Raw genomic sequence first — 24,909 nt, 5'->3', positions numbered from 1 at the left:
ACGTGATGCTTTGAGTTTCTGGACATTTTGAACATATGAAGTGGTTTCAGGTCATTGACCTTCCCCAAAACCCAAACAGAATTCAGAAAGCGAGTTGAGGAAAGACAAGACACGACAGCAGCATCTGATAAAAGGTTACCTCAAGTACACAGATAAAAGAAAGGCTCAGAAAAGTTTGCTTAGTTTCACCAATGCCTGTGCTTCACTGCATCACGTTGTCCTTGAACAATCTTTGTCTTTCTTCCTGGCAGGAATTCGATCCTGGGACGTCGACCTCAAGTGCTGCGACCTTGATCAGCAGCTGCAGCTGTTTATAACTCGCCACTCTGCCCACTTCTCCTCCGAGGTCAGAGGTCAGTGTGATGTGGCTCTTTATGAGCCTGGAGATGACTTGACAGAAACCAGCAACGTATTCTGAATAACATTCTAAACAATGAAGCTTTTTTTATTATCTTGTATATTTTTGTATTATCGTGACGATGTAGCTCCAGTCTTTAAAGTCAACATTTAGCAAGAATTGAACTGAATGCAAGTAGATATAAAATACAGAATAAATCATTAGTGTTTTATCGACCTGTGTGATATTTTGTAGATGTGCTCAGTTTAATCAAGTGAAGATCTTTTTTGGTTTCTGTGTGTTTCTGGATGGATTTTAGGCTAGCAGTGACTGACAAAGTGGGACCTTCTTTGTTTATTTGTTCACCACTGAGCATTCTGTGTGTAGTAGAGCAGGGCGATAAGACCAAAAATATTTATCACGATATAGATTTGAAAATTTGCGATAACGATATAACTGACAATATAATTGACACTAGACAAAATACTTTACAACTCCACAATTTTATTAGTGCAAAAAACCCATCAATGCATTTTCACTTAAACAAGCAGCTGTTTTTTGCATTAAAGTTATATAAAAATGTAACAGTGCAAATGCAAATTCCTTGCTGACAGTTTAACCAAAAGGCATTTCCAGTGGAAATTTCCCGACATATCCTCAGCATAACCATGTATAATATCCACAAAACTTAAAAAGAGGTTATAAACACACAATACGGTAATATTATGTTGAAGCACCGTACGTATCACTCCGCGAGGCTCCTGCCTAATATAGCCGTAATGCTCCGACAATCCATCAAGCGGTGCGGGTTTGTAGCTTAGCAAAGTCGTACTAAAACATTTGACGGATTTTCGAGCGCCGTGTACGACATAAAATTGTTTTGAGGTCAGTGAACACAACCAGAATTCATACATAAGGCACACAGGATTCTGTCGATTTTCAGAAAAATCAAAGGATTGATTTTAAGTGTGCCGTATTTTCCAAAAAACACGGTAATAACGACGGTCCACTAGCATGCTCTACCAAAAATTGTGCTTTGTTGTCTATCTGACGGACAAAACTAGTTCCACACCACTGAAGTTGCAGCATTTTTACAAACCAATTCTGGTTCATCCGTTTCATTCAACGACCCGCTTTCGCCCTTCGCCGCCGTGCCTTTTTCATGTGCGTATGTAAACAAAGGCACTGCGCATGCGCGTTTTACCCATATCCTATCGCGATATTTCATTTTCTTGCCGTTGCCCAACATTATACCGGTATTACCGTGAACGGTATGATATGGCCCAGCCCTAGTGTGTAGTTTTCAGTTTATGGATTTTTTTCTTTATCCGGTCAATAGATGCTATCATTCAAAGCTGCCAAACGCACCTAGATCATTAAAGGGGGTCTGTTATACTAACAACAACTCCATATTTTTATTCTTGGACTTTGCTAGAGTAACCTTGGACGATTCACATTTCAAAATAATGTTATTTATCTCACGCTGGGCCTGTCCGTCATCTTTGAAATTAGCTGTTTTAGCTCCATGCCCCCAGCAGACATGGAAAGCTTCATCCCAATCATCATAATCACAATGGGAAGACCTCATTATTTGTCAGTAAGTGGACAATAATTAAGTGTCCACTTACTGACAGTATACACTGAGAGTATACAGTGAGTGCAGTAAAAAAAAAAGTAATTGCTACCCCTTATTAAATCTTTTTTTTTTTAAATGCACTGAATTTCACACCCAGCGCTTATTATTGCCAGACCTGTTAAATCAAGAAATCACTTAAACAGAACCTGTGTGACAAAGTGAAGTAGGCTAAAAGATCTCAGAAAGCAACACATTGTGTCACGAACAGATGAGAAACAAGTCATTAGCATCTATCAGTCCTGAAAGGATTACAAGGCCATCTCTAAGGCTTTGGGACTCCTGTGAACCACAATGACAGCCATTATCCAAAGGCAACTTGGAACAGTGGTGAAACTTCCCAGGAGTGGGCTACGAAAACTATTTCAAGAGCGCACAGTCGGCTCATTAAGGAGCTCACTGGAATTGCTCAGGTGGTAGAGCAAGTCATCTACTAATCGGAAGGTTGGTGGTTTGATCTGACGAGACAAAAGTTGAACAGTTTGGATGGTTTGAGTCGCGTTATATCTGGTGTAAAACTAACACAGCATTTCATGAAAAGAGACCAACAGGTAGTGTGATGATGTGGGGCTGCTTTGCTGCTTCAGGACCTGGACCACTTGCCATAATTGATGGAAACATAAATTCTGCTCTTTACCAGAAAATCATGAAGTACAATCTACAACTCTCAGTTAATGCCCTGAAACTGAAGCACACTTGGGTTCTGCAGCAGGGCGATGATCTTAAACACACCAGCAAGTCTGCCTCCGAATCGCTAAAACCCCCCAAAAGGTTTTGGAGTTGCCTAGTTAAAGTCTGGACTTAAATCAGATTGAGATGGCATAGTTTTACCCTTAATGAATAAAGTCATCATTTCAAAATTGCATTTTATATTTTCTCAGGTTATCCTTGTCTAAAATTAAAAATAATGTGAAGCAATATAAGAATATGGTTCACAGCCCTCTGTGTAGCAAAAAAGGAAAAGAATAACAGGACCACTTTAATATTGCTTCAGATTTGTTGATAAAAAAAATAAATTTAGGTTAAGGCTTATTTGAGGTTTAGTGACACTTACTTGAATTGGATGACTTTATTTGCCTGCCTAACCTATTTACTTAAGTATTTTTAATTACATTGATTATATTAATGCTGCTATCCCTGTATATATTGTACATACTATTGTTTGAGTACTTACGATTGTTTTTGTTTTTTTTTTGTACTTTTTATATTTTACATTTATATTTATTATTGAAACTTGCACCAAGGGAGTGGCACTCCAATTTCGTTGTACTCTGTACAATGACAATAAAGGCTATTCTATTCTAAAAAAATGATATGTTGAGATCTTTTGGTAAAAATTTACATCATTTCAGAGTTTTTACCTTACTGCTAACCATGATTAGTTCATTATTAGGATTTTAAATGATAACAAAGCACATCAAACTACTACTACTGTCACAGAAATCAATTTTTATTGTAATTATTTGAGCTATTGATCGTGTAGGCATTTAATTTATCTGCATTGCATCAAAGCTGTGCGGTGACTATAATCACCACAGCGACTCTGCAGAGAGCTGTGGACCTGTGGTGTTAGATGTATGTGTGCATGTGTTAGAGTGAGAGAGAGTGCTTGCTCACCCATCTATATAATGCAGCACTTTAGGCTCAGAGCCCAGGCTGAGCATGCAGTGGATGCTGAACTGGGAATTATTTCAATCATCTTCCAGGTAAGAGCCTGAAGGGATCAAACATATACAAATATGCAGAAGAAAGACCAGCAAAACTGCACAGGTGGCAAATGCTAAGCAGGAGCTGCAGTCAGCAGAAAGTGACACAGCGTTTTTCAAGACAACTGCTAAACAAAGAGAACACATTCAAAGGAAACACTGGAATTCCTGTGAAACAGTAAACATTACTGTCTTTCATACCATCTGTTATGCAGTCTGTCTTAAAGGGTTACTCTTCTAAGGAACGACTCCACTCATTTGAATCGGTGTGATTCACCTTATTTTTGTGCTTAAAGCTGCTGTCAAAGGAGCTTGCAAAGAAAAGCGTCTGGACTTCTTTAAGTTACTTGAAGACGTTTCACCTTTCATCCGAGAAGCTTCTTCAGTTCTAAGGTCAAATGGTGGAGAGTCCCAGATATAAACCTAGTGGGAGAAACCCCCCACAGAGGGACAAAAGGACTCTCCACCATTTGACCTTAGAACTGAAGAAGCTTCTCGGATGAGAGGTGAAACGTCTTCAAGTAACTTAAAGAAGTCCAGACGCTTTTCTTTGCAAGCTCCTTTGACTACGATGACCTGGATGACTGAGAACCTTCACAGACTTAAAGCTGCTGTTTGTTAATACCACTGCTGCACGTGTAACAGTGTTTCAGCTTTGAACGCTGGATGACAAGTACATATGAAGCTTAAGTTCCTGTTTCTTTTGGATATATATATATATTTTTTTTCTTTTTTTGCGTCCCGTTTGGATCTTTAGCCATCAGAATTGTTGTCTTAAGGCCAAGAAAGATGCCAAGCGGATTTATTTTACCAAGTGGATCATCATGGCCTTGCCATATTGGTCCATTTGATTGACTTTTATTATAATTATGAATTTATTTTATTTTCAGTTGCTACAAGCGGGACAGACATGACTGGGGGACAGGACAGGGAGAAAGAATGAAAGAAAGAGAGGGAGAGAAAGAAAACCAAAGGGGAGAAGAGACGGTGAGAAGGGGGGGAAGAAAGAAAAAACAAAACAAAAAAACAAAACACCTGGGTCACCTGTATGGAGAAAAAAAACAGAAGAGAAAGCAAACAACAAAGAGCAACATAATAAAAAAAACGGCACCATCACAATAAACTAGCTAGCAGTAGATATCAGTAGATACTAAATAATAAATGATATTGTGCAGCACGCAAGATAGACAGCGCACAATGTGCTTTGAGGCAGCAGCCAAGAAAGCTGTAGTCCGCGTCTGTGAATACCCGTGTGTACACCTGTGTGCATACCTGTGTGGATCAGCATGCTTGCATTCCAAAGGTTTCTCCATGTAACGATCTGCTAGGGAGTGTGGGGAGCCACAGCCCCGTCCTCCAGGGCATGAAGCAGGTATGGAGGAGTGTTACGTTCCCCTGAGGGGTCTAGGCAGGGAGGGGGAAGTAACAAAAGTGACCGGGTCAGAAAAAGGAGTCAGGGAGGCAAAACAGTTAAATAAAACAGTTTTATTGAAGTAATTCAACTAAAAGAGACGGACAAGCCGTTATCACCATAAAAGAAAACAAAACTCAGGCGTCGGTCAGTAAGGCAAAAAGTCAAAAGGAAAGCGCAGCTCACTAGCTGGAAACCACAATACACAGCTCACTAGCTGGAAACCACCGCAAACACTCAGCTCACTAGCTGTACCCACACAAAATGGCACTCTGGCCCAGAGCTCACCTTGCTCTGGGCTTAAATACCCTTAATTGCTGATGGGAATCAGCTGTACCGGTGGGAAAGGTGGCATCTCAGGCAGGAGGTAGTGGGACACGCCCACACAGGCACCCTCAGGAGAGAGAGGCCCTGCTAGGGCTGTAACACCCCCTCCCATAAATGCAAACCCATGGTTTGTCAAATCACAATAACCAAAAGTGAGTCCATAGCCGTGTCAGGACGAAATGCAGGCTTTCCACCTACCAAACCGCGTAGCAACGGTTAGGCATTGCCCGCGGAAGCTGCCAACCCCATCTCAATGGGTTCAAAATACTTACTGAGGGTGGCCGCAGACCCTCAAAACAATGTCTCATGTGATAGCCAGGGCTTTTTTGAGCCATCACATGTGGAGAACACAGCAGGTAGTCAGAAGACCTTACTGCAACAGGTTTCAGACGATTGCTCAGGTCACGGGTACAGGCATGTTTGTTAGTCAGGGGTGCAGGTCTGAGTGGTGGTGTTATACACGATCTGTCCACCTGCAGGTCATTTTGAGGAACTGGGACATTGTCAACCAGCAGCAGCTCAGGGTTAGTTGACCTCTCACACTGACTACATGACACTATTGAGCAATTATGCTCCAAGTGTAGCCTTTTACTAGGCCTGGCAACCTGGTCGGTTTGAGAACCACGACTAGCTTTTCTCAAAGCAGGCACTTTTTGCTTTGAGTCGGCTTTCCGTTTGAGTTTCAATTTCGAACAGTCAGCAATGAGGTGTCCAGGGTTGTGGCAGAAGAAACAAAGCTTTGTTTTGGGTCTCGAAACCACAACTTTTTCAGCCTTGTTAGCTGGCTCCCTCCTAGCTCTCCAAGATGTGTTACCGTGAGAAGGGATGTCACATTCCACCGCTTTTGTTTTATGAGTTAGGGTAAACCCATCCGCCAGTATGGCAGCCTGCTGTAGAGTGGAAACCCTTTGCTCACTTAAATAACAAGAAATAGACTCAGGAACCGAGTTTTTAAAATCCTCCACCAGCATAAGCTCACGTATGGACCCCACATCGTTAACCTGGCTTGCAGAACACCACCTATCAAAGAGCTTTGCCTTCTCCCTGGCAAAGTCACGGTAGGACTGGCCCTGTGCCAACTCCAAACCTCTAAAGTGCTGCCTATAGGCTTCAGGTATGAGTTCATGGGCTTGGAGGACAGCACTTTTAAGCTTTTCATAAACTAAGCAGTCCTCCATCGACAAAGCAGAACAAACCTCCTGAGCCTTACCTGTCAATTTACATAGCAACATCACGCACCACATGTCTTGAGGCCATTGCAGTGCAGTCGCTATGCGTTCAAATGCAATAAAGAAGCTATGAACACTGGACTCACAGAAAACTGGAACCAGGTGGATGTTATTGCTCATAAACGAGCCTCTGGACACCTGTTCACCAACAGATGTAGGCCCAGTGCTCGTCAGCTCCAGCTGATTCAACTGGAACGCCATTCCAGCCTGAAAAAAAACCCACCACACACACACCTGTGCCAATTCTCACAGGCTAGCCAACAATTAATGGTAACCGAACAACTTATTCTCCTTGACCAACTTACCTTCTGCCACACACACACACACACACACACACACACACACACACACACACACAACCCAGTTCCTAAGCACAACAAACTTTACCTACCTATCTTCTGGAGCGTGCTGGGCTCGAGGCAACTTTAAAGGCAGAACTTCAGCGACCGGAGCCCTGAATTGCCTACCCCCGACAGAGAATTAATCCCCACCCAGGATTACTCCAAAAACAATAAAGGCAAAATAACAAAAGAGTGCCCGAAGGAGGAACTTAAGCTCAGCTGGACACTCACCTACCTTAACTGGGAAGTTATGAATCTCTAAAAGGTGCCAAAGCGAGATAATCAAAAAAAACCAAATCCAACACAGAACTCCCTTTTCAATTATCCCGGACGAGCCCCCACTTATGTTACGACCCGGCTCAAAAGCCGCAACATAAAAAAAAAAGGAGACGAACAACAGAGTGTGGGTGAGAAGAGGTTTCATCCTAAAATGGAAAACCAGGTTGGCTAAAATGGCTGGTGCCACCAAGGCAAAGACTAGTGCACTGCCGGAAAGCTTGCCTCAGGTATGCTTTTATCCACACCTGACTAGGTGTGGCCAATTAGCACCAGCTGAAAACACTGAGACGATTAGAAGCTGCAGAGGGACGTAACAAGGAGATCAAAACTCCAGACATCCAGAGGCCCCCAGAACACAAGAGACCAAGGAAGACCAACAGAGGGGCAGCCGCGCCACTGTCCCAGTAAGAGCTGAGGAGAGTCCCAGATGAGGGCTCACTCAGCAGCCGCGGAGCAGAAGCCAGGGGGAGTTGCAGTGACGCGCCCGTGAGCTCCGCCGGCAGCCAGCTGTGCCTGAGTGACCGAGCCCCAGGCCGAGAGGCCGGGGGCACCCCACCTCCGAAGTGGCCCGAGCGAGCCCCAGCACTTTTTTGGATATATTTATGTCAGTGTTACTTTGACACTGAATGCATCTTGAATGCAGTCATATTGTATTGAAAGAAGCAGTATTGATTTATGACTCTAACTGTCATTGATTTGAGAGACATTGTCCCCGTGGATGCATTGCTGAATCCTTTTGTGTGCACACTGGATGTTTGTAAGTTGTGTTTTCTTTGGAGATTGTCAGAATTTATCCACAAACCTTGCACCTGAACTAGCTTATCACTGCATACCCTCAATATCCTCTTATTGTGCTCTGAGTCTTAGTGATGTGTCAGTTATGTTAAAACAGCTGTTGCTATGCTACACTTGTTCACACTTGTTAATCTTTAAATTCAATGTTTTCAGTTCAATTGGTACAGGTATATAAAGTTAAGCACCTAGCTATGCAGTCTGCTTTTCCAAACACTGTGAAGCAATGGGTCGTTCTGAAGAGCTCTATTAATTTGAGCGTGGTGCTGTAATAGGATGCTGCCATTGCAACAAATCAGTGGAAGTGAAAGAGTTTAGAAACCACAACTAACTAATCAGCAGAAGTTGTGCTCAAATACATCAAAAAACATAATCACCAGTATTTTTAGTCATTAAGTGTAATCTCGATTATTTAATAAGGCTGTTCATTGACTTAACAAAATGCTTTTATTTAAACTTTAGGTTTTTACAAGTGATTTTAATATTTTTCAAATGAAAAACATACAGCATGGATGGCATTTTCACCATTTGAGCCCACCTGTGAAGCAAAGTGGATAAAATGAACCAACTAATGATTTTTTTTCTCACACTCAGTATTTTTACATTTAAAAAAATAAAAGTATGACTTTGTTCAGAGTCTGATGTGGCTTAAATGTTAGCATAAAACTGAAAGAAATGTGAAGGAAGGCATTCTTTCTACCTGCTCCGGCGCTCTTTCTAACGGTGATACCCTCAGCACGCCTGAGTTTGTAGCTTTATTTCAAAACTTCAGTCACTTCAATTCTTCAATTTTATTATGAAGACAAAAAAAAGAAACTAATACTTCTCTAAAACTAATAAAGGATGACTTATTATTAGGGATTAGACTCAGAACAAACAAAAGACCCCAATCCCCCCGAATCCTAACTTGCAACATATAAAGTATTATATACTGCTAATATATTATATAGAAAAAAATGTTTTTTTATGGACCAGAAAAAACCCCCAAAAAACCAAGCAGGCCTCTAGTTCTCTGAGAGGAGAGATGAAGCATAGGTACAGTCGGAGGTTTGATCCTTGTTTTATTTATTGGTTGTTTAATTTATTGACCACCTCTCCTTCACTGAGAGGTCTTAGTCATAAACTACGCTACTTTTTTCCCTCTCGTGTTGGACTGAGAACAGTTTGGTAGTGATATAAATGTACTATACACAAAGTGGTATTACTCAAGAACGAGTGTGGGTTTGGTGGTTACCAGGAGAACAGTACTTGTCTCATTGCATTGTACCAAGTGTAAAGTTTGGTGGAGGCGGGGTTATGGAGTGGGATTGTTTTTCAGGAGTTGGGCTCGATCCCTTAGTACCAGTGAAAGGAAAGGCAAGACATTTTGGACAATATCATGCTCCTAAATTTTTGGGAACCGCTTAGGGATGGCCCCTTCTTGTTTAAACATGACACCAGTTCACAGAGATTAAAGATAAAGATTTGAATGAGTGAGTTTGGTGTAGAAGAACGTGACTGGCCTGCACAGAGTCCTGACCTCAACCTGACAAAACACCTTTGGGATGAATTAGAATGGAGACTATGAGCCAGGCCTTACAAATGTTCTTTTAGAAGAATGATCAAAAATTCCCATAAACACTCCTAAACGTATGGAAAGCCTTCCCAGAAGAGCTAAAGCTGTTCTAGCTGCAAAGGTTCATATTAAACCCTAATTTAATTAAGAACGGGATGGCACTCAAGTTCATATATGTGTCAAGGTAGTTGAACAAATACTTTTGGCAATATGGTGTTTTTCTCAGACTTTCCTACCAGACGAATTGCTACCTGGTTTCCTTTAAAAAGAATCCATGTAATAATGTATGTAATATGGTATCTCTTCAGTGGAAAAAGCATCTAGCTGTTAAATATACATACTGTACCTTTAAGCTTCAGATTGTGTTTTCTCCCGTCTCCTAAATCTCAGGACTCTGCAGAGACTGTTTATAGGAACGGCATTGTTAAGGGAGCCGAGGAAAGGCTCCTTATTTCTTTTTCTTTTCACAGATCATAACACACATCTAGCAAAGCCATCTCCTGTGTAAACCATGTGCTCAAAGTGAGCACTGATCACTAACACGGTGCATGAAAGAATGTAAACACACTGAGTGTATGGCTGTTTTTTTTTTCTTGTTTGGAAAAGAGATGAGGTGAAGGAGAAGTGTGGAACTCCCTGTTGTTGATGAATTCATGTGTTTGTGATATCAACAGATACAACTCAATGCTTAACCATGTGTAGAGGGAGTGTATTTTTAATTCTGACTACAGGATCCTTGTGAGACTGTCTGTAGTATTTAGGGGCTACGTTTATAAAAAGAACCATTTATTCATTCTTACATGCTGTACATTGTGCTGAAAAGCAATGGCGTGCTTTCAAACAACTGATAAGGGAGATCACTGAAAGTCCCTCATCCCTTTTGAAAACTGTGGCCACCGAGACCAGAGGGCCGAGGATGGAAACTGGGAGTATTGACTGCTCCTGATTATCCCACCATCCTTTCCTCAGTGCAGGACAACAAGCTAAATCAATAGCACTTTGATGCAGAGCAATCCAATGGCTGCACTGCAGAAATAGATGTGGAGATCACATTTCGTTGGGTTGATGGAAAATTTCCCTTGTTGGAAATCGGCAGTAGTGCTACCCTGTGGGCTGCTCTTGGAAATGAGCTGATACGGCGAGGGAGGGCCAATCGCTTCTCTGATCAGATGTAGGAAGGTCAACAGGGTGCATCGATTATATTCTGCTTTGTCAAGATGTCATCTTGCAGTCCTTTTAAGTTAAAGTATTAGACTGCTGTTTGCAGGTGTGCCAGGGACAAACAAATTATAGTTCAGTTTGGTTTTGTAGTTTTTGTTTTGATTTGTATTCATTTTTATATGTTTTTGTTTACAGTTCAATTTCAGTTAATCACTTTTCCAGTAGTTTCAACAGAGATGTCCAGACCAGGTCATCTCCTCCAGCTCTGCCTCTGGCCATTTTTTTAGGTCTGCCACTTCTCCTTTTGTCCTCCACTTGTCCAGTTTTTGGACAAATAAAGTAGGAAAGCTATGGTTACAATACTTGATACAAACTTTTCTTTACGTTTTTGTCCTTGACAAGTTAAACCACAATAAATAGCAATAGCATACACAGGCATTGTGTTGTCTGTGTTGTGGTTGTCTTTCCCCCGGAGAGTTTCCTGTGGTTTGAAATCTCAGGTGATCTTGTCCAGGCAACTGACCACTTACTAGATTGCATCATGTCATCTCAACAAGAACAAATTAAGTTGTTGAATTTCATGCAGATCCTACATGATTTAATTATGTTCACTATAGAAACATGAAATTGTTAAACATGAAAAATTACCACCCAATTTAATTTTTTCTGGTTACGTTTAGAAGTAACGCTGGCTCATCCCTTGAGAAAGGTGCCAATTTATACTTGAATGATTCATTGGTCAGTGTTAATGCCCAAAGAAAAAACTCTGAAAGACCTTCAGAAAGCCTGGAGAAGTGTTGATCAAGACCACTCAAGATAAGTCGAGATAACTCAAAATATAATGGAATGTATGATTCAAGACTTTTGAAATACTATGTGTTTATACACCACTCTGTATTTAATCATTAGTTATTATCAATCTCTGGCTGTCTTCCACAGTGTGTCTTTCGTCCTGTTTTGCTCCTCCCTGAGCCTGGTTCTGCTGGAGGTTTCTTCCTGTTAAAAAGCAGTTTTTCTTTCCTACTGTCACCAAGTGTTTGCTGATGGGGAATTGTCTTTTGAGGTTTTCTGTATTACTGCATTGTTGTTACCTTATAATATTAAGGGCCTTGGGGGGACTGTTGTGATTTGGCATTATATAAATATAATTGAAATGAACTTAATTGAAATAGCGTAAAGTTGATTTATTTTTAAGGAAATATTTAAAGCAAACGAAGTATTAAGAGAACATTTAAAAAGTCAGCAGCCCAATGTGAGCCTGTTTCTGAAACTTACAGCTCTACTACCATTTTTCCTTTCCAGATAAGCCTTTGTGCTGCCAGCCCCATTGAAATGCACAATGTTTTTTGGTGGATTTCTTCTTTGTATCCAAACTCTCTGGTGGTAAAACACCGTGAGGGGACATTTATCTTATAACGCTCTAGCAGCTGGTCTCTTCTCAGTAATGAAAGCACGGTTTTCTCCAGGGGGCTGTTGTCAGCTAGTTGGGACAACAGTATATGGAGGTGTCACTTATATTTTCAGACGTAGATTAGCTGCCCTCAAAACCAGTTCTGAGCTTCATGGTAACTGCAGAGAAAACGGAAACATTGCAGGATTATTCAGATCCTGCTAACTATCAAGGTTGTGCTACCACAACCAAGGTTGGTTGCACTGTCAACAATTAGATATGAAGCCTCCTTGTTGCATTAGTAACCATATCCAAGTGTGAACTAACAAAAGCATTGGAAGCTTTGCTTGTTAGTGTGTCATTAAATGGGAAGAGTACAGCACTTCTAATCACCGTTATTATTTAGAATCACACAGCATGCTGTTCAAAACTAGCTGGAATTATGTCTTCACACTTCACAGTACTCTGTTTTCTGTAATAAACATCTATGAAGCTCTGTGCATTCTTGTGAAATGAGGAGGGTGGCTTCCTTTTATCTTGATCTTAAGGTCACATCACAATACGGATGCAAAGGGATTCACCCACGAGATTTACCCATTCCCACTGATAACATGATACAGTTACTGTATCCAGAGTACAGCTGCTGTTTGTCTATAGATATGTTTCAGGTCTGTTTTTATCTCCTGAAAGCAGAGGCCAACTATACTGCTAAATAAGTGGAACACCCACTGCAGTGCTTTTGTATTTGAAGTTCAGAAACATCTTTGAAGGGCCATACTGGGAAGTTTTATGTTACTGTAATACAGTTGAGGTTAAATATGGAAGATAGAAAATTTATCTAACATATAAAATGTTACATCAGGTTTTCCATGGTGATCGCTTTTCATTTAATGGGTGCATTCAGTAGGAGCATGATGACACTGCTGTTCAATACAGAGCCTTACAGTTAAGGGAACACAATCACCTTTCCAGTTAAAAAGATGCTCGAGTGTGCTTTACAACATCTGCCTGTCACGATGAAAAAGCAGAACGACGTGTCAGAAACTGAGGGCAATGTATTTGATGATAGGTGTTTGAGGGTTCACTTTATAAGCTGACGTTTATAAAACACAGGCTGTACTCAAGATATCCACTCTGCAGCCTATTAATATTACACAGTGGCCCCCCAGTGTTGAAACGGAGTACTGCAGGGATGACTTGATATTTCTGCACAGAGACGCTGCCTACTTCTCTGGTCCTACTCTTTAAACAATGACAAATCAAAAAGCCCTTAAGTGATGCACTTTCTGTGAAGCAGTAGCTTGTATGCATACACACAAACACACACAGACACACAACGAAGGGTCTGCCACACAGATACCCAGGTGAGGAGCGGGTGAGAGAGCCTGAGGATCCTGTGTGAGCGATTTAAACTGATTAACCCTCCTATTTAGAATTAACAAGTATCTCTGCGTGTGTCCCTAATTTCTTTGATTAGTTTACTTGTGCGTGTCATTTGTAGTGTTTGAGTTTCGAGTATCAGAGCTCTTACTTTGATTTATTATTTGAACTGCTCTGTCTGTCTGATCTTTTTAATGTTTGGGCCTGATTATGAAATAAGTGTTTTCTTCATTGTGCAACAGGAATCATTGTAAAGCTGCTAGGCTAAATGAAGTGAAGCAAAGGCGAGATATATGACTCTAGTAATGATTAGTATGTCTATTTATTATTTAATTTCAGTCTTATTTCATATGCCCGCAGTCAAACTGTGGAAAAGAACAGTGTGTCTAGATCACAAATCAGAACATTTTGAAACAGGTTTTTATTATTTAGCTGGCAGCATGTACGTCTCCCAGGGTCTAAATAGAGGCACATTTGTTTCAATAGCACATCAAAACTCTTAGGAGACACCTTTAGAAGGTAGCTTAAAATGAGAGCAGCTTTAACGGCATGTATTGCTGCTCTTAGTCCATCAACGCAGGAACATATCTGAAACACAGTGAACAAGGTAGTGAGAATTTGTGCGTTGGGTTAGCGGGAAACGTGTTTGAATGTCCCAAAGGTCCAGAGATGCTTTGAAGTGAGATGTGAAGCATCACGTTCCTCGTTTCTTCCTGACTCTCTCTCCTTTGCTCAATCTTGCTGAGGGAGGTGTGGGCGGAGAAAAAGGAGAAAAGTGAAAGAATCGGTGGGAATAAACTCAATGCAGTCGTTACGCCTGGATCCTCCCTCCCACACACGTTCATACACGCAGAGGCAGGGTGAGCTCAGTAAGATGGCTTACCCAGGCAGGGGGGCTCATGATAGACTACATAGTTGATCCGATCCTTAATAAGAGGCTTCCAAAATTATCTGCAGGATAGACGTCATTTTACAACTACTGCAGTTAATTCATGAAGGTAGTCATATTACTGGACTTAGACTGCATCTAAATGTGACCTCTTAGCATGAAAAATGCATAAATACATACATGAATTCAACATGATTATGATGAATACAGTAAAAAAAAAATCAAACATAATCATTTGAGAATTCAATTCCTCCAACATGTTTCCCTCAGCCCGACCTGTGTGTGACCTGTGTATGTATGCACACACACACACACACGGCGGAGCGTCATCTCTGTGGCGCCTGACGTAGATGTGGTCGAGGTGAGAGTTAGCTGCGGGTGATTAAAGATTCATATTTGATGGTGGAGCCAATTAGCTCTGGCGCCCAGGGAAATGTGCCTTTCATGACTGTTGCTGTAGCAACCTCACCATCAGGGCCCGAGTGGAATAACGCTCTAATGACCCTGAAGGTGTCAAAGATGAAATGTTAAAGAGGTTTGCATGACCTTCATCGATTAACTGTGGCTAAAGTCAAACTGGTTGAGGATGGGCAGAGCACGTGCTGAAGGTCACAAGAAGGAGGCACCGTGCGTGACCTTGCTCCATAAGAGGATGCACTTTAGCTGGTATTGGTTTGAGAAATATGATATAATCTGCAGCTCAAAGAGCTCCAAAATGTGTAATCACTAATGTGTAATCAGGTACAACGTGATATTAATGGGTGCGAAAATTTTAAAGCCTCGCTGTGAATGATAGGCATATTTTTGAGTTTAATGTCTACTTGTGAAAATCTGGAAAACATTGGACTGTATGTTCCTTTAAATTAAGATGTGAACAATGAGCTCCAGTCAAACAGGCTAAGCCGCATTCAAAAGCTATAGTATATGTAAAATGCTGGCATTCCAATGCTTGTTTAGTCTTCTAATGTTTTATAGTTACCAATAAACACAAAGAGCAACTGAGGCTGCTGGTGGTGTCAAGAGGACTGGTCACAAACCAAGTGGATGCAATTCTGTTTTAACCTGATAGAGATGCCAAATTAAAATTTAAGGGTTAAGTTAAAAATTAATCTAGAGTGGATGTTATTGCCGTAAAATCTTAAAAAACGATTACAGTCATATTTCATGTAAGTGAAAATTTAACTTGGTATTTATTAAAGATGGCAGTTCAGGGAATTACCAAAGTCAATAGAATTATCCTGGGGCAATCATGAATTCATATATAAAAAAAGTGCATGGTGTTTTTGTGCTTATGATCATCTACAACATATTGTTCTACATATTCTTGCATATTATGTAAAAATCTTCATTGTGAAGACGAGAAAAAAACGGTTGCTTATAGTAACTGGATGAGCTTCATTGTCATCATCATCTGATGAACTGGATGCCTTTGTAGAGGGAAAAAATCTCAGAGAAGAAGAGCATAATTTTTGAGAGCATTGTGTTAGAAATTATTCAGAATTATTCACGTCATCAGTCTGACTCATCTGAGCAAGTAGTTGGATTCAACCAATTTACAGCATTCTTACTGACAAACCCTTTACCTTTGGCCACACTCACACTAAATCTTCTTCTTCTTCTTTTTCATCTTTTCAATCCTGGTCACTTCCATTGCAAATGTAACATCTTCAGCTCTGCCGTCTCCGGCTCCACCTCCTCTCATTTTGGTAGCACCTCCTCCTCCAAACCCATACATCATAGCAGGTCTCGTCCATCTTGTAAATTGTCGCTTTCACTTTGCTGCTATGCTTCTGTCAAAAATCACCCCTGACACCCACTCCACCCTGCCTGCACTCTCTTCTTCACCTCTCTGTTGCTTTGGATGGTTGACCCCAGTTATTTAAACTCGTGTACCTTCAACATCTCTCCTCCTTGAACACTTCACTGTAAAGCGACACTGTTGAGATGGTTTCGACATGCAGAGGAGGGATAGTGGACATATTGTGCAAAACTGGAAAAACTGAGACATATTGTTGCACATGCACCAGTAGCATTTGATACCGTTGACTGTTATATTTATAAAAGTGATTAGAGCATGCTGTAGGTATTAAATGTAATGCGCTGAAGTGGTTTGAATGATATCTATCTAATAGACTCCAATTTGTTGATGTAAATGGAGAGTCCTCTTTACGCACTGTGGGTTGGATTCTGTGTCGGGCTGTTTCTGGTCTGCAGTAGGCTATGCAGCAAAAAATTGTCCCTGTCATGTGGCAGTTACGTATGTCATTTATTCCTAATGATGCTATATTTAATCAAAGATATTAAAGTTTTTTTGCCTTCTGAATCTCTGATTATTTCATTCAAAACAATCTTCTTACTTTGGTTAATGCTAACCTTTTGCTATTGCTCAGTCTGCTCTGAAGTATTAGCTTGAGCTGTGAGCTTTTAATCATCATTTTTTGGAAGCATTATCTCACGTCCCATTGTGACGTTCTCCAAATTCAAATTCAAATCTAAATGGCTCTAAAAAATGCTTATCTGAAAGCAAAAGCAACCCTCTTATGAACTCTCGCTTCCTTTTTTATCAAATTTTGTCCTTTTAGATGTAAATTGATAGTTTTACACCTAAAATCTAAGCAGCTGATGGCTTTAACTGCTGCATTAAGACTTTTTCTCTTTCCTCAGTTTCCATATTATTTCTTTCTCTCTCTAACCTCTAATACCATCGCTCTGGGTCTTTTTGATTCAGAATCAGTCCGGTATTAGTTGCTTGTACGGTTGGAGCTTTAGGATCATTCATGCTGGAGACGGTACTTTGAATGTGGATGTGAGAGGGAAAGCCACAAAGATTTCAGAGCTCTAATCACACCAGAGCTGTGGCCCATACTTCACAGCTTTCATCTTCCTCTGACACTTGTGCGTACTAAAAACCTGCACTGACCAAAAGTCAGCATCGTGACCTCTTACCTCAATAACATCTCAACATCAAATAACAGTTTTGCTGATCATTTCTGATGTCTTTTTTTTTTTTAAGGGAAAATTGCTTGTCTGCCCATATTTTTTTATTTCTTTTCATAGACAGGAGCTGTCGGGGAAATATGTGAGGGGGAGACACGAGAAAAATGTAATCCAGCAGGATTTGAGTTGAGGCCCAGTGGTTTCACTCCCTGCTGCAGTGGTAAATAAAAAGGTTGGGAAGCTGTTACCTCCTGTCAATGACTAAGTGCAACTATCTTAAGTAACCACTTTATTAGGTCACACCTTTACTTGAAATAACTTAAAGGTAAAATAGAGGTTAATTGGCAGTAATTCTAGTAAAAAAGAGGTTAGCAAATCAACTCCATTGTTTTTATTTCATTTTTTCATACATATCTTAAGCTTACAACTGCACCCACTCTGATTTACTATTTTCTTTGTTTCCACAGAACAATGTAGTACCAGCCCCCTTACATATTGAATAATAACTGATTACCTTGTTAAGTATTATATTGTTCCCTGCTTCCCAGTGCTTCTGAGTTTTGTTCTCTATGCTCTTATAATTATGTTAGTGGCCTTCAGTGTTGGATAAGTTACTTTAAATTAGTAACTTAGTTACATTACTAGTTACTTCTATCAAAAGTAACTCAGTTACTTCAAGTTACTCGTTACTTTCAGAGTAACGAGTTACTAGGGAAAGTAACTTTGGTTTTTCTCAGAATTCTCTTGTTAATGTGTTGCTTCCGTAACTGGATACCCAGCAAGATTGCCAGTCTTCTAGCTTGCTTACTTGCCACAAGTGCACTGTGCCACCTACCAATAGAAAGGAAAAAATAATGTGCACATTTCCACAAGAGAAATCCCACGCCTGATTCTATCCTAGCCTGCTTTTTACATCCAACACAAAAACTGCAGTCGTGGTGCTTTCGATTGTACTCAGAACTCGGAAATTCTGCCTTCTGAATAGGAAGATGTAGGTAACACCAGACTGCAGATGAGCTGCTTACAGGGCTGGACTGGGACAGAAAATTAGCCCGGGTATTTTGACTAGAGACTGGCCCACCATTATAGGAAAAATCATAAAGCCTTTGAATGAAAATAAACTCTGTTGTGACAGTGATGTACACTGTTCTGATGGTATATATGTATCAATTTATCAATTGTTTGTTGCAAGACTCAGATAATTTTTTTTTTAAAAGTGAGACATTTTAAATGAGAATGAGAAAGTATTTCTTTGTGCCCCCTTTTCCCTTTTAATGCCCTACATGGACCCCTGGCAACACTTTGCTAGACCCGCCCCTGCACAGTTACCAGCTGTCAGCTACATAAAAAAAGGATCCTGGGGTTATTTGTCTCTCAGAAACAGTTCATAACTTCCCTTCAACTCATTCATGTTAACTAAAAGGTAAACCTGTTTCTCCATCACAGCTCTGATGATTCAGTAAGGACATGTCCTGGTTTCATCTTCATGTTTCCCTCTCATCACATAACCAAACCTTTATGACCAGCAGGTTTACAGCTGTGGCTCCAGCAAACTTCAGCTGATACTAGAAATTAATATTAAATAAATTCTAACAACAGCTGATCAAGCTTAAACGTGCTGCTGTTGTTTAGCGCGACATCCGCTGGTTTCCTCTTTCTGGCGCAAAGTGGGCGATAAACAAACAAGAGAGAAAAGCCGATCAGCTGATCATTGATCAGTTTCATGATTGAAGTAGAATCAGGAGAGGGAGGGTGAGCGGATGAGAGAAGAAGAGGCAGCTGTGCAGCGTAAACACAGAATAACTCCAGCTTTGTGTCTTTTCTCTGAATACCAGACGATTACGTTTTTTACGGGACAGTTGGAAACTCTAATAATTAACCTATGAACAAAATAAAGTTCAGCGTCATTAACTTCATAGCACCCACCCAGCTGTATAGAAACTCCGTCATGCTAGCTAGCACGCAGTACGGAAAAGTCAGCATAACGAAAATAAACTCCACCTAAACTTGGTTCATATCGGACCCAGATGGACTGCAGGTCATAACTTCTTACCTGAAGTTCAGTTCACCTGACACTCTCGGACCAGCGGCCGCTTCGGGTCTCTCCTCTTGCCTCCCTTTTCCTTCATCCACCTGCTGGCTTCCACCACTTGCGAATGTTACTGAATCTGTGGAAGCTCCGCGATAGCCACCACACGAAGTAACGAATAACGACCTGTTAGGGAAAATATTCTAAAACAGAGAAACACACAGAACTTCTTGCTAGCAAGGGCAGTCTCAGTGACTCGCGCTGAGCTTTGCCCTGGTCTTTATTTTATACTTCAGTGTGTGTGTGTGTGTGTGTGTGTGTGTGTGTGTGTGTGTGTGTGTGTGTGTGTGTGTGTTACTGCTGATCAAAGGGTCATATACATAAAAGCACAAAAGGCAAACATCCTAGGAGAGGAAAAGGGTAGACCCCCCCTCACCCTAGATGGTTCACCCTAGATAACACGGTGAGGAAGTCCTGCAGTTCATCTAAACAAAAAGCACTTAGACTAGAACAAACGTAGCTACGTTAATCCTGCCATAAAACAATAAAACCAGGTACGAACTCTCATGCTCCCAGGACGTGGGGGTGCATTCCTGGAGTGCACACCAAGCCTGCAGCCTGTTAGAGATCACACACAATTGATTATATGCCTCTAAGTATACATGGTTGAATATTTCCTAATACAAATAACTACATGCAGTATTCTATCATATGCAAACTTATATCACTAAAAGATTATACTGACTACTAAATACAATTTTCCATTGACACGACCCTATCTAAATCCCAGTAACGAGTAATGCGTTCCTGGTTTTGGCATAATAACTAGTTACCGTGCTCGTTACCACAATAATAATGTAGTTACTGTAACGCGTTACTTAATAACGCGTTAGTCCCAACACTGGTGGCCTTTCATGCCCAGTCTGTCCTAGTTTTGTCTTTGTGTCTTGCCCTCAGTGTCTCTTGTGGTCATCAGTCTTATCTCCGTGTTTCTGATCCTTGTTACTTTGTGTTTTATTCTGATAGTCCCTTGTCTTGTGTGTGTTTGTGTGTGTGTGTGTTACTTTGTGTCTTATTTTGATAGTCCTTTGTCTTGTGTCTGTTTGTTACTTTGTTTTATTCTGATTGTCACTTGTCTTGTGTGTGCTGTCCCCTGTCTAGTTAGTTAGATTCTGTTCAGCTGTGCACCCAGATGTGTCCATTCTGCCCTGTGTATACACTGTCTGTGTCTCCCTCTGTTCTCTGTGGTGTCCTCCCTGATGGTGTCTGAGCCTCAAGTTCCTGTTCAGCTCTCAATGTAAACAAAGCTGTGAATTAAAATCTACTTTGGTTTATCTGCCTGCCATCCGTCCAGTTCATGACAGGAAGCAGCCATGAGAAGCCCAAAATGTGCCAAGACAATATCCCTCATATTCTTATACCACCACTAACAACAACACCAGCCTGAAATATTGTTAGGGACAGGGTGCGTTCATGCTTTCATGTTGTTTATACCCAATTCTGAGTCTAACATCTGAATGAGGCTGCAGAAATCAGCTAGACCAGGAGTTTTTTTCTAGTCTTCTGTTGTCCATCTGCTTTAAGGTTTGACGTGTTGAGCATACACGTTGTTGTGAGATGCTCTTCCTTGTTGCAATGAATGGATATTTGAGTTACTGTTGCTTTCCTATCAGCTTAAGGCAGCCTGGCCATTCCTCTATGACCTCTGACATGACTTCGACTGCTCACTGGATATTTTCTCTTTTTTTCAGACCATTCTCAGTAAACCCTATAGATAGTTGATCCCAGAAAATGCCAGTAGATCAGCAACCTGTCTTGCGCCAAGGACCATGCCATGCTTTTGAAATCTTGTACTATCTAATACTGATGTTTCTGTCAAGTTCTTTTTCTCCTACATACTTGAGGGAAGCATAAAAGGAGAACAACCTCTGCACTAAAATTTGAAACCTCCATGCAATTTTGATAAAAAAAAAAAAATACACAATTATTCAGGGATGCATGGGATTTCAGGTTGCATTGTTTGTTTTATGTTTTTAAATTTGCCAGCTATGGTATGTGGTAAAATCTTGGAAGGGAAGAAAAGGTGGACTGCCTAATTACAATTCAATCCAAACTTCATCCAGGTCATGCTTTCTCACTGACTTATTGGTCCTGAGATTTGTTGGAGTCAGAGCTTTCATTCTGCCAGTGACGTGTGTGATGTTCATCATGTTGTACCAATTTTTGAAGGACGACAGTGAGAGGATGTCTAAACACTTATAAAAACGTAGCTGTTTCTAAATTTTACGGCATCATTGCTCTGTCCTCGCCTATCACCTCCAGTGTGGGAAATATTTCTTCCTGTGTCCATCTCTGTGTTCATCTTGTGTACTGGATGGTAGAAAGGAGACATTTTCATCACTGCTAGATTCCCTTGAAGAAATCGATTGAGCGCGGTAGGAGAAGAAGTTATGGTTAGCAAGCACAGAGGGTTTTTCCCCCAGGACCATGGAAGGTTGTCACATCTGCATTTTGTCTGCCTTTTGGTACTTTAACATAAAAAAACCCCAAGAAACTAAACAAGAAAGGGAAGACAGAACTGGATCTTTACTGAACACCAAAATTGAATTGCTATTATTTGACAGTGATTTGCTGTCTTAGTCTCTGAATTTGGGCCAGACATGTAGGCGTAGAGATATTTATTATATGAGAACTAAATGAAGAAGAAGTGCAATGTTTTTCTTTACACAATTGACATCTCACCCTCCAGTGTCCTCAGTACCACCCCCAGATTTCCCACTAATAAGTGGCTTTAAATGTATTTATTGCTATTGCAGGACAAAGTCACACAAAGTGCAGGATTTTATTTTCTGCTTGTTCTGGGGATTTGTTTAAGCTACACATGGGGATCATATGGAAAAGTCACCAGAAGTTAATTAACAATTATTTTTTTAAAAAATCTAAAAAATCTAAATTTGTGTCAACCTTTTATTTATTTATGCTTCTCAGAAGTAGAAATATAAAGCTTTCCCTGTTCATGCTAATGGTAAACTGCACAGCTTCTGGGTTTTGTTCTGGTCTTTCAGTCTGGTCTTAATACCAAACTTAAAGTTGCCACAACAAAGCGTGTTGTGTTTTTTCATGTGCATGGACACAGATTGCTCCACTTTTTCACAAGAGTTGGAAGTACGCGCAGTGTTAGCAGCACGTGTTATTGTTGTTGAGAGTCAAAGTTGACGTGTCATCCTGTCAACCAACGAATCAGAGCTTTGGAAAAAGTGGCAACCGTGTTTTTTTCAGGCTTTTTGCCTTTAATTAACAGTTCAGGGGTGTAGAGCAGAGATGAAAGAGAACAGAGGAAGTGTGCAAAACTGGTGCCTGGCAACCATTGTAGCTTTTTCCCAAGTAAGTAGTTTTATTTTCTAAAGCATACAAAATAAAAATCATCATTTCCATCTGGGACTCAAACAGCAGTCTTCCAGATGTGAGTGGGAAAAAAATTAATGTCACTGTCAAGCCACTAAATATGAACCTTTTCTCCTTTTATCTTTATCTGAACATTGAATTGTTAGATATGAAGTGTGTTCATGAACTGTGGTGTGGCTGTGTGATAAAACAAGGGCCTGGAAAACTGGATGGATGATTAGGGTAAAACTTTTTGGCTCGATAAGTAATAAAAGCAGACTTGTGTTGCTTCTACAGTCTAAACTGTGTGGTCAGTACAGTCAAAACAGAAGAAACTGAATATGGAAAATGACTGGAAGCAGACAAAATGTCTCGTGAAATGTCTTGAAGAATGAAGACACATAGCAAAAAGTGCTAACCCCCTGTGAATTTCATCACCAAATCACAGGTGGTGCTCTATTTTTTATCACAGATGGTGTCATTGGGCAGTCTACTACACCGGTAAAACCTGACATAAAAAGATTTATAATATTTAGTATCATCTTCATTTTCATCATCATATCCCGGCTGTGTCGCTGGCTTTAATTACACTCAGTGAGTTCTGCTGTGTAACATTGTCCTGACAGTGATACAGCAGTTCTGTCCTCTCACCTTGTCGCAGCTTTAATAGGAGAGCGGCATGCCGACTCACTTCCGGGACACTTTAACCTTCCTAAAAAGACCTGCCGACCACACACACACACACACACACACACACACACACACACACACACACACACACACACACACACACACACACACACACACACACACACACACACACACACACACAAGCCCATTCAGCTATCTTAGTGAGGACCTTCATTGACATAATGGTTTCCCTAGCCCCTTACCCTAACCATTAAAAATTAATGCCTAAGATACCACTCTTTCTGTTTACTCAAAAGCTGAATATTTCCGCATTAACTTAATACATGGTCAGAAGGGATCAACTACAGTATACACCAAAGAGGAACGTCAAGGGAAGGAGAAGGGGAGCAGAAAAGTTTATCAGGAACCTTAAAGGAGAGTATGGATGATCCAGCAGCCCCTAGGACTGTGCATCAAAAGCTTTAGCAAAAGAGAACTAAATCAAACTCTCTTTACACCTAACCATAACTTAATTGTAACACTGACACTAAAACCACATTTTAAGCCTCTGTTACGTTCTGTGAGGCTGTGGGAGTGTGTGGGTGGGGTGTTTGCCCACTCTCCCCGCCTCCACCCCTCTTGCCACTCCTACCCCTCTCTGTCTCTCTCACTCTCCTCTCTCCCCAGGACACAGCTGCTGCTGATTAGCCTCGTTTGCCACCTGACTCCAGTCAGCAATCATCCTCTGAGGCTATTTAAACTGAGGATGAGCTGTGAGCAGGGTGGCTTTTTTCCTCGGTGGCTCTACGCGTTTCGGTGCTAGATGTTGGACAGACAGCCTCTTTCTGACCAGTGAGCAGACGGGCTTGTGGGCCCTGAGAGTGTCTCCCCGTGGTGGGGAGTAGGGTAGGAAGTGTGGGAAGTGCCGCCTTTTTTATTGTGTTTGTTTGGTAGTCTTCCTGCCTTTCGTGGCTGCGAGCGTTTTCTTTGTTTCTTTGGCGTTGTTGGTAAGACGGCGTTGCCGGCCCTTTAAGTTAATGTTAATGTCGTTTGTAATCCACCTGTACCATTTCGTAATAAAGTTCTATTAATACAGAACAACTCTGTCTGTTTTCCTTTTCATTCTGATTCCGGACTCATTTGTTACTGGTCCCCTCACTCATATGCCTAGACCCCTTCGGGGGGAACGTAACAATGTGGGGGCTCGTCCGGGATATGAATGGAAGGAAAATAGAGTTTTTGTGAGTTGTTTGCCGGTGGCCTGGTTAGTTGTATTGTATCGGCTGCACTCCCTCTCCAGTTAGCAAAAGGGGAGTGTCTAGCTGAGCGTAAGCTCCTCTTTCAGGCACTCATTTTTTATTTTTCCTTTATTATTTTCGGAGTAATCCCGGGTGGGGATTAGTTCCCTCTCGGGGGTAGGCTTGTCGGTGCTTTGTGCACTTGATGCTTAGCCTTTAAAGTTGCCTCGAGCCTGGTATACTCCAGAAGCTAACTAGGCT

The 24,909-nt window shown here is 41.0% G+C and overlaps 1 protein-coding gene across 1 annotated transcript in view; it reads left to right on the top strand.

The window, feature by feature from the left end:
• Nucleotides 1–251: 251 nt before the first annotated feature.
• map1ab (microtubule-associated protein 1Ab) overlaps nucleotides 252–24,909 on the top strand; it is an 89,585-nt gene continuing 64,927 nt past the window's right edge. Inside the window, exon 1 of the mRNA XM_080874171.1 lies at nucleotides 252–353. The gene's annotated coding sequence lies outside the window, so the exon portion shown is untranslated. The remainder of the gene's footprint in view (nucleotides 354–24,909) is intronic.

The sequence above is a fragment of the Rhamphochromis sp. 'chilingali' genome (assembly GCF_963969265.1).
Source record: "Rhamphochromis sp. 'chilingali' genome assembly, chromosome: 2".
Taxonomy (NCBI): Eukaryota; Metazoa; Chordata; class Actinopteri; order Cichliformes; family Cichlidae; genus Rhamphochromis; species Rhamphochromis sp. 'chilingali'.
Note: the sequence above shows the minus strand (reverse complement) of the source record. Positions and strands in the feature narration are given on the sequence as shown.